Genomic DNA, 8,424 nt, shown 5'->3' on the forward strand with positions numbered 1-8,424 from the left:
GCCTAGGTGTGACTCGCAAGCTTGTTTTGGGTTTTTGGTTATGTCGGCCTAACTTGTATTCATGTCGGCAAATCTTGAAAATTATGCTTCTCGGCTTATAATGCTTGTAATGTACACATGTCGGCTGGAGAAGCCTTTTGATCAAGATGTAAAATGTATTTTGCACTTTATTGTATTTGTATTCAAGTTGTAATATTATGTAAAGTTGTATGCCATTCCATGTAACTTACGCACTGCTCTTATGGACTACTTGTATTTTTAAATTATTGCTTCCGCACTTGTGAGCCCCATATATATCTATACTCTATCTGTGTGTGAATTTTGTAAGTTGGCCTTCGGTAATCTCGGATTACTGGCCATCACGGTACCAAACTACTAGGGGCGGTTTGGGGTCGTGACAAGTGTCGGCCATCTGCAAGGCACTACTGGCCACTGGTGTGCTGTGACACCAAACTGTAACAAAGCACAGGATAGAGAAAATTGAGGGTCTCCCAAAGGTATGTACATACTGTACCACTCCTTATCACCCCAAAGCATCAAGGGAGAGGCACTACTGGATCCAAAACCATCAATCAAGCGTTTGGAACGCATGATGGCAAAGGTCCAATCTTGTACATATTCAATAAATGTAATGCAAACAAGACTCTAAAATCCATTACCTCATCATGGATGGTCAAAGGAAATGGAGACCAAGGGGATTGGCTCACTTTCATCACTTTGAGTATGAAGTGGACTAATCCGCCTTGTGTTCAACATAACTTTCAGTTGAACACAATGCAATACAAACAACATGCTATGCAAAACAACATGCTAAACAAACAACATGCTAATCTTGGCATGTTACCAGACTCTATCATGTAAGCTCAATTCATGCAAGACATGTTAAGGGGCCAAGAGCATTAAAACAAGTGAAGGACACAACACTACAACCATGCAATACACTGCTGAATGGACTAAACCAGCCCTAAACAGACCTCATGCATGCCAAAACAGTGGCAAAAATGAGTTGAAACGACAGCATGAAAAGTAAAAAAATGCATGCTCATGCATTGACCCATAAACGAGGCATAAGGCTCAACTCTTAAAAGTACTTAAAGAGTGAAAGAAGTGAGAATATGACGCATGTATATGCTCTGAAATTACATGATAAATGATGCTATATCATGCAAATAGCTCAAAGAAAGCATGTCAAGAGGCTTGAAACACAAAGCTAGTCAAGGGCATTACACTACAACTATACTAAATAATGCTCAAATGGCCTCAACCATTCAAAACAGACCTAAGACAGGTCAAAATAGTAGCAAAAACATGCTAGACTCGCAGCATAGATGCAAGAAAGATATGCTCATGTATTAGCTCACAAACAAGGCATAACGGCACAACTCTTAAACACAATTAAAGAGTGATAGACATGAGAGTATGGCAAAGATATAAGCTCTGAAATACCATGCCAAATCATGCCAAGGCATGCAAACATCACAAGTATAGCATGGTAGTGGCCTCAAAACTCAAGACTAGTGAAACCATTTACACTATAGCTATACAAAGCAAGCCCCAAAAGGCCAAGAACACCCAAAATAGTTCTAAAGCATGTCAAAATAATACTAAAACATGCATGGAGTATAGCCAACACAAGCTAGCATGAAGGGCCAAAACACCAAGTACACTAGGCTCATGGACAAGATTGCACTACAAGTACATGAAGCATGCAAGAGGTGACTAAACCAACCCAAAATAGAGTTATGGCATGTCCAAAAAGTCACAAAAAGTTCTTCAACAAAGCCACAAAGAAGTAAAAACACATGCTCATTTGGTGGGCCAACAACACTAGCAAGCAAGACAAGAGGAGAGGGAACCACCCTCTCCCATTTGGGACCTCAAAACCAAGTTTTTGCTATTGAAAATTCTCTGGATTTCAGTGGTTAAAAGGCCATGAAGAGTTGTTTTGAAAGGCCTTAGAAGATGTCACAAATGCTTCACAAGCAAAGAGACTAGAAAAGGTGGACCACCCTCAAACTCAAAAGGGGCTTAAACCACCATTTTAGAACCTCAAAATCAGAGTTTTTTATGGTTCAAAACCAGCCCCAAAATACAACAAAACAATGGGAAAAGGGGGATAAAGCAAGTGTGCAAAAACAAGCTTGAAAGAAGGAAGTTCTTAGCCTTGAAGCACCTTGAAGGACAGCAGCAAAACCAGCCAAAATCTGAGCCAAAATTAGCCTTTTGGAACTCAAAAAGACCTCCAAGAATCTCAGCCCAGAGGTAGAGGTGCTTGGTCTAGGGTCTCTTTGCAAGAGTGTAGAGAATTCTAAGCTTAAGGCTAAAAAACAAGAGGAGAATGAGAGAATTCTAGGGAGGGAGAGAGTTTTTCTCACAAACTTCTAGAGAGAGAGGATTCTAGGTGAGAAGCTCTCAAATTTTCTAACCCTTGAATATGTGACATTAGGCTTCATTATATAGCAAAAATGGAGCATTAGGTCAAAAATATCAAAGAGAGAACAGCTAGAGGAAAATATTTGGATTTTACATGGGTGGCCAGCACTGGATTGCCGGCCATCAATGGTCCATTGCCGGCCATCAAAAATCTGTTTCCAAGCCCGACTTCAAACAGGTATATCTCCTTTATCTAGACTCCTTTGCAGGTCATTCTTGTGTCTAAATTGAAGCCCCAGAAGTAAGCTTTCCAATGGTGGTAGCCTCACATCAAAATTCCATGTGTGTTAAGAGATATCCCTCTTTTAGTGAAGACTGCTCAGTTTCGATCCAACCGGATTGGTGCCCTAACTTCAACCAACCATATCTCCCCCGTCCGGACTCAGCTTTAGGAGATTCTGGAGTGCAAAATGAAACCCTGGAAATCTTCTTTTCAACAGTGGTGGCCTCATAGCTGAAATCCAAATGTACAAAAGGATAAGCCCGATTTAGCGAGGGCTGCTCGACTCTCTCTTAACGATTCATGCCCATCTTCTTCTCCAACTTGGTTTCTTCTCTTCTCTCCTCTTTTCTTCAAATCCAAACCCCTAAACAAGGTGTTTTGAAAGATTTTTCAAAGAGTTCATCTCTCTTTCATTCATTTCCAGATTGTCCTTGCTTGGTTTATCGAAAAGTGCAACATTTAATAAAATACGAGCATCGGAACATCGTAGGAATCAATTTCAAAATCATTTTGAAAGAGAGGGTTTAAAGGTCTCAAAATCTTTTGATCAAGATAGTTTTGGTCCAAAAGGGGGGTGTAGGGTTGGGATTTGACTCTCTCCTTGCTGAAGAAATTGAACCCTTGCACTGCACAACTTTCACCACCAAGTAAACAATCAGTAGCGCCCAAGTCTTAAGGGCGGTCAAAACTGGGGTGTCTAGGCTCACTAGCACATGAAGGTAGATAGATCTACATTTACAGCGAGGGAGTTGGAGGAGGTACAGAGGAAGTACCAGATTCCGGAGGAAATAGAGTTGAGGCTGCCTACATCGAAGGAGAGGGGGTCGGATGTACGGGCAGGAGAGTTCACCTTATATGAGGAAGCACTGCGGGGAGGTCTAAGACAGGGTGAAGAAGGTGAAGGAGTGGAGGGAAGAGAAGGGGGTGCAGTGGAATGAGCTAATTCTTCCTTCAACCCTATTTCTCTTGAGATTGGGACCGTAGCTGACAGAGGTGGATCCAGCGAGGGAAGAGCTGGAAGCGCGGAGGAAGGCAGAGGTGGCGAAAGAAAGGAGAGTGTTCGCCAAGGCGGACAAATATAAAGAGGTAAAGTTGGGGCCTGCCCCAAAACTAGTGGTGAGGGAGCGGGTCTGACCGTGCCCCAAGCCATTGGGGGATAAAAACCTGACTGACTTTGCCCCGTTGCCACCACCTGTGGACCCGCTGAAGGAGAGGGGCAAACAAGAGATGAAGGCAGTACTAAAGAGAACGAAGAGAAAAAGAGTGGCCGTTGAGGGGAGTAAGGATGCCCCTGCTGGGAAGAAGTTGAAGGAGAGGAGGGTGGAGGAGGCTCCAGAAAAGGAGAAGTTGAAAGAGGGAAAGATGAAGGAGGGCGCAGAAAAAGAGACCGCTCGAGTGGCTAAGGAAGACCTAGGCCTAAGTGCCCCTATGGTGCCGATGGTGGCAGCTGCACCAGCAGTAACCTCAAGCCCTAGCGAGGGGAAGGCGGGGATCAGCAAGCCAATGACGAGTGTCACGTTAGCGACCGCCTTGTACCACGCGTGCGCATTGGCAGGTTGCTCGATAAAAGGAGAGGAAGCCAGGGTCGCAACCGACCGCTTTGTTGGAGTAGTGGAAGATGCGGCGGTGCGCTCGATGGCACGTTTATCAGAGGTCAATCTGCTAAGAGGGTTTTACTCAGCCTAGGTAGAGGTAGCGACACTGGCGATCGCCTTGATGAATAAGGCGGCGCATACTAGGGTGGAAGTAGAGCCGCTAAGGGCCCAATTGGAAGGGGACAAATCAGAGCTCCAAAGTCTAAGGGTGGAGACAGCGGGGTGGAGGAAGGCCGCCAGGAGTGCGTGCGCCAAGGGCTTGGAGTATGCGCAGAGGGTGAAGGTCATGGAGGTGTTGGCGGTGGTGTAGAGCAATTTGACGGGGTGAGCTAGTGCCGAGCTCGTCGCAACCAAGTCTGAGCTTGAAGTGGAGCACCACAAGGTGATATCGCTTGAGTTCCAGTTGGCGAACGAGCAGAAGAAACTAGAGGAAGTCCAGAAAGCCTACACCACCGCCAACGAAAGGTGGGAGGAGGCCATGACCAGCAACGAAGATCTGCGGGACCAGGCGAACAAGGACAAGGAAGAAGCAGATCAGCGGATCGCTGAGTTTGAAAGGGCCCTAGTGGAGGAAAGGGCCCAATTGGCATTTGAGAGAGCGGTGTATCCAGACCTTTGCAAGGCGGCGGTGGAGTAATTCAAGGAGTCCGCCGAATTCCAGATAGCCATCGATGCTGCAGTCGCCAGCAGCTTGGCGAGAGAGGGTGATGGGGGGCTGGGCCGTCGGGAGCGGCCGCTGGAAATAGGAGTGAAGAGGAAGTGATCCAGAGCTTTCAGCGGTCGAATTTTTATAAGCATGAAATGGCTGAGTTCTGAGACAGTGGCTGGAAGACCTTCAAACATAAAGAGGAAGAGTTGTTCCCAGACATAGACTTTAGCCGCGTAGAGATAGGTAAAGACGGCGTTGCCCAGACCCTCCTGGACGAGGGGGTTGAGGAGGAAGATCTGGCCTGTACTGAGGAAGAGTGATCTTTGTAAAACTTTTGTGTTTGTGCATTTTGTTTATTTTTTATTTTTTTTATGTAATTTTTGCAGCAAATTGTATGTAATCGTTAGTTTGTAAATAAAATAACGAGCTTTCCTATGTATCATTGTTGTTATTTCTTCCGAGTTGTAAATTTGAAAATAATCAAAATGGCAGAGCAAGATTTAATGAAGAATGGTTGTAAAAGTAGGACTTGTGCATGAATTGTGAAACTTGCGAGTAGATTGTGATGTAAAGAGTTTAGAAATGGGCAACCAGCCTAACTTGTGACAAAACCATGATGCAAAAAACATTAAGAATAGGCATGCACGAAAATGTGAAAAATGTTAAAAATTAAAGATTGGCGTGGACGACTATGGACCTGGATTCTGACTAAATTAAAAATGTAAAATTAGGGATGTAAAAATTGTTAAAAAAATGTTGTAGTATGGACCGGGATTTTAACTAAGTATGGAGACCACGCTATAACATCAAATTACGAAAATGGACCGATTGAATTCTTCATTCGAGTTCTGACTAAGGCTGGAAGGGCTCTACCATGTTGAAACTTTAATTGACTCAGTTCGGCCGAGCTCTTCGTGCTCAGTCTAGCAGAGGCGTAATTAACTCAGTCTGGCTAAGCTCTTTGTGCTCAGTCTGGCAGAGGCTTAATTAACTCAATCTGGCTGAGCTCTTCGTGCTCAGTCTGGCTGAGGCTTAATTAACTCAGTCTGGCTGAGTTCTTCGTGCTCCGTCTGGCTGAGGCTTGATTAACTCAGTCTGGCTGAGCTCTTCGTGCTCAGTCTGGCTAAGGCTTAATTAACTCAAGCTGGCTGAGCTCTTTGTGCTCAGTCTGGCTGACGCTTAATTAACTTGGTTTAACAAGTCGTTATTGAAACACAACGCAGATAACGGAGATACAAAGTCATTCTCATTTAAGGCGTAGCCTATTGATCAGAAATTTACACCATGTATGAAAAAGACAAAAATAACCAAGTGTGTAGAGTGTCATATAGTAATTGATCAATACAAAAATAGGACATAGTACTTTACTGGAAGTAACGCTTCGAGTATTCGGCGTTCCACGGGTGGGGGAGGTCTCGGCCTTCCATGTCCTGGAGTCGGTAAGTGCCCGGGCGAGGTCTGGCCTGAACAACGTAAGGTCTTTCCCACTTGGCTGCCAGCTTGCCCTCAGCAGGATTTTTAGTGGCAAGAGTTGCTTCGCAAAAAACTAGGTCCCCAACAGCGAACTCCCTCGGTTGAACTTTGCGGTTGTAGTGTGCTCTCATTTTCTGTTGATACGAGGACCGTCTGACAGCAGTGGTCTCTCGGAGCTCTTCAATCAGGTCTAAGTCAACCCGACGTAATTCTTCGGTGAGTTCAGGATTCGGGTGCAAAACCCTCAGGGTTGGCAGGCCGATTTCCACTGGAATGACCACCTCAGCGTCATATGTTAAGCGAAAGGGGGTCTCCCCAGTGCAGGTTCGGGCAATAGTGCTGTAGGCCCAGAGTACATTTGGTAATTCCTCAGCCCAAAGTCCCTTAATGGCTTCCAACTTAGTTTTGTGGGCCAGAAGTAACCGGTGGGAAGTATTTTATGGGCTAGTGACCGAGCACCCGAATGATTACCACATACACCCTCGTGGACTTCCCTCATCACGTAGGTCGCATGGGCAGGATTGAGGCATCTGAGGTATGGTCGTGAAAATCCCTGTTTGTACAGGAGGCCACCAATGAGGATGTAGTTGGACGACCGGGCCCTGACTTTGGCGGCCTACTGTTTATCGTCTGGCAACTCCCCATTTGTCAAAAATAGAAGGATGTCCGTCGCCTATGGAATAGGTTCATTTTGGAGGAAGTAGACCTCCTGCTGGTTTGGTGGGCCAAGTATTAAAGGCGAACCCCATGGCTGAGGTCTGACTGGTCAGCTGAAACTAATTGAGCCATTTCATCTGCCTTGGAGTTTTCTAACCGAGGTATGTGTTCGATGTGGAAAGTGTTGAAAAGGCGAACAAGGGGGAGTGCAATATCCTTGTAAGCTTGCATTGTGTCTTCCTTTGCGTCAAATTCCCCTGTGATTTGTCTAACAATCAGTTGAGAGTCACTGAACACCTAGACATGGCTTACACCAATGTCCCTGGGGAGGCGAAGACCTGCTATCAAGGCCTCATATTCGGCCTCGTTATTGCTTACGTCGAACAAGAAACAGAGAGCACATTTGAAATAACCACCCTCGGGGGCGGTGAGGATGAGACCAGCCCCACTACCTTCCTTGCGGGATGATTCATCGACATTGAGGGTCCAAGAATGGGGATCTTCTGCCACGGTATTGGATGGCCTAGGCAGGGAGCCGTGGTTAGGCTGGGATTGGTAAATTCCAAGATAAAATCGGCGACAGCCTGTCCTTTGATCGCTATTCGAGGTCTGTAGGAGATTTTCAAATTGGCTGAGCTTGACAGACCATTGCATAAGTCTGTTGGATAACTCTGGTTATTACATTATTTTCTTCAAAGGTTGGTCAATGAGGACCACTATGAGGTGGGCTAGGAAGTAAAGTCGGAGTCATCTTGAGACTATGACCAAGGCCAGGGCCATTTTTTCAAGCAACGGGTAATTCTGTTGTGCTCCCCTGAGAGCCTGGCCATGCACTGCTTCAATTGTTGAAAGGCCTCTTTGGATTCGATTGTCCACTCAAAGGCCTGCCGAAGGACTTTAAAAAAGGAAAGGCACTTGTTTGTGGCGCGGGAAATGAAACGGTTAAGGGCGGCGACTCTGCCAGTAAGCCTTTGGACTTCTTTAACCGTTCTAGATGACCGCATTTCTTTCAGGGCCTTGGTCTTTTCGGGGTTGGCCTCGATACCCCGTTAACTGACCATGAAACCCAAGAATTTCTCAAATCCGACGCCGTAGACACATTTCTCCGGATTCAACTTCATTTGATACTTACGCAGGGTGTCGAAGGTCTCCCGAAAGTCTGCTAGATGATCAGAGGAGAGTTTGCTTTTGACAAGCATGTCATAGACGTACACTTCCATGTTCCGACCTATCTGGTGATGAAAAATGACATTGACTAACCGTTGGTAAGTTGCTCCGGCATTTTTCAACCCAAATGGCATGACACGATAGTGGTAGGTTCCCCGGTCAGTGATGAAAGAGGTGTGTTCTTGGTCAGACGGGTGCATCAGAATTTGATTGTACCCAGAGAAGAC

The sequence above is a fragment of the Camellia sinensis genome, chromosome 11, assembly GCF_055761805.1.
Source record: "Camellia sinensis isolate YWXY chromosome 11, ASM5576180v1, whole genome shotgun sequence".
In the NCBI taxonomy this organism is placed as follows: domain Eukaryota; kingdom Viridiplantae; phylum Streptophyta; class Magnoliopsida; order Ericales; family Theaceae; genus Camellia; species Camellia sinensis.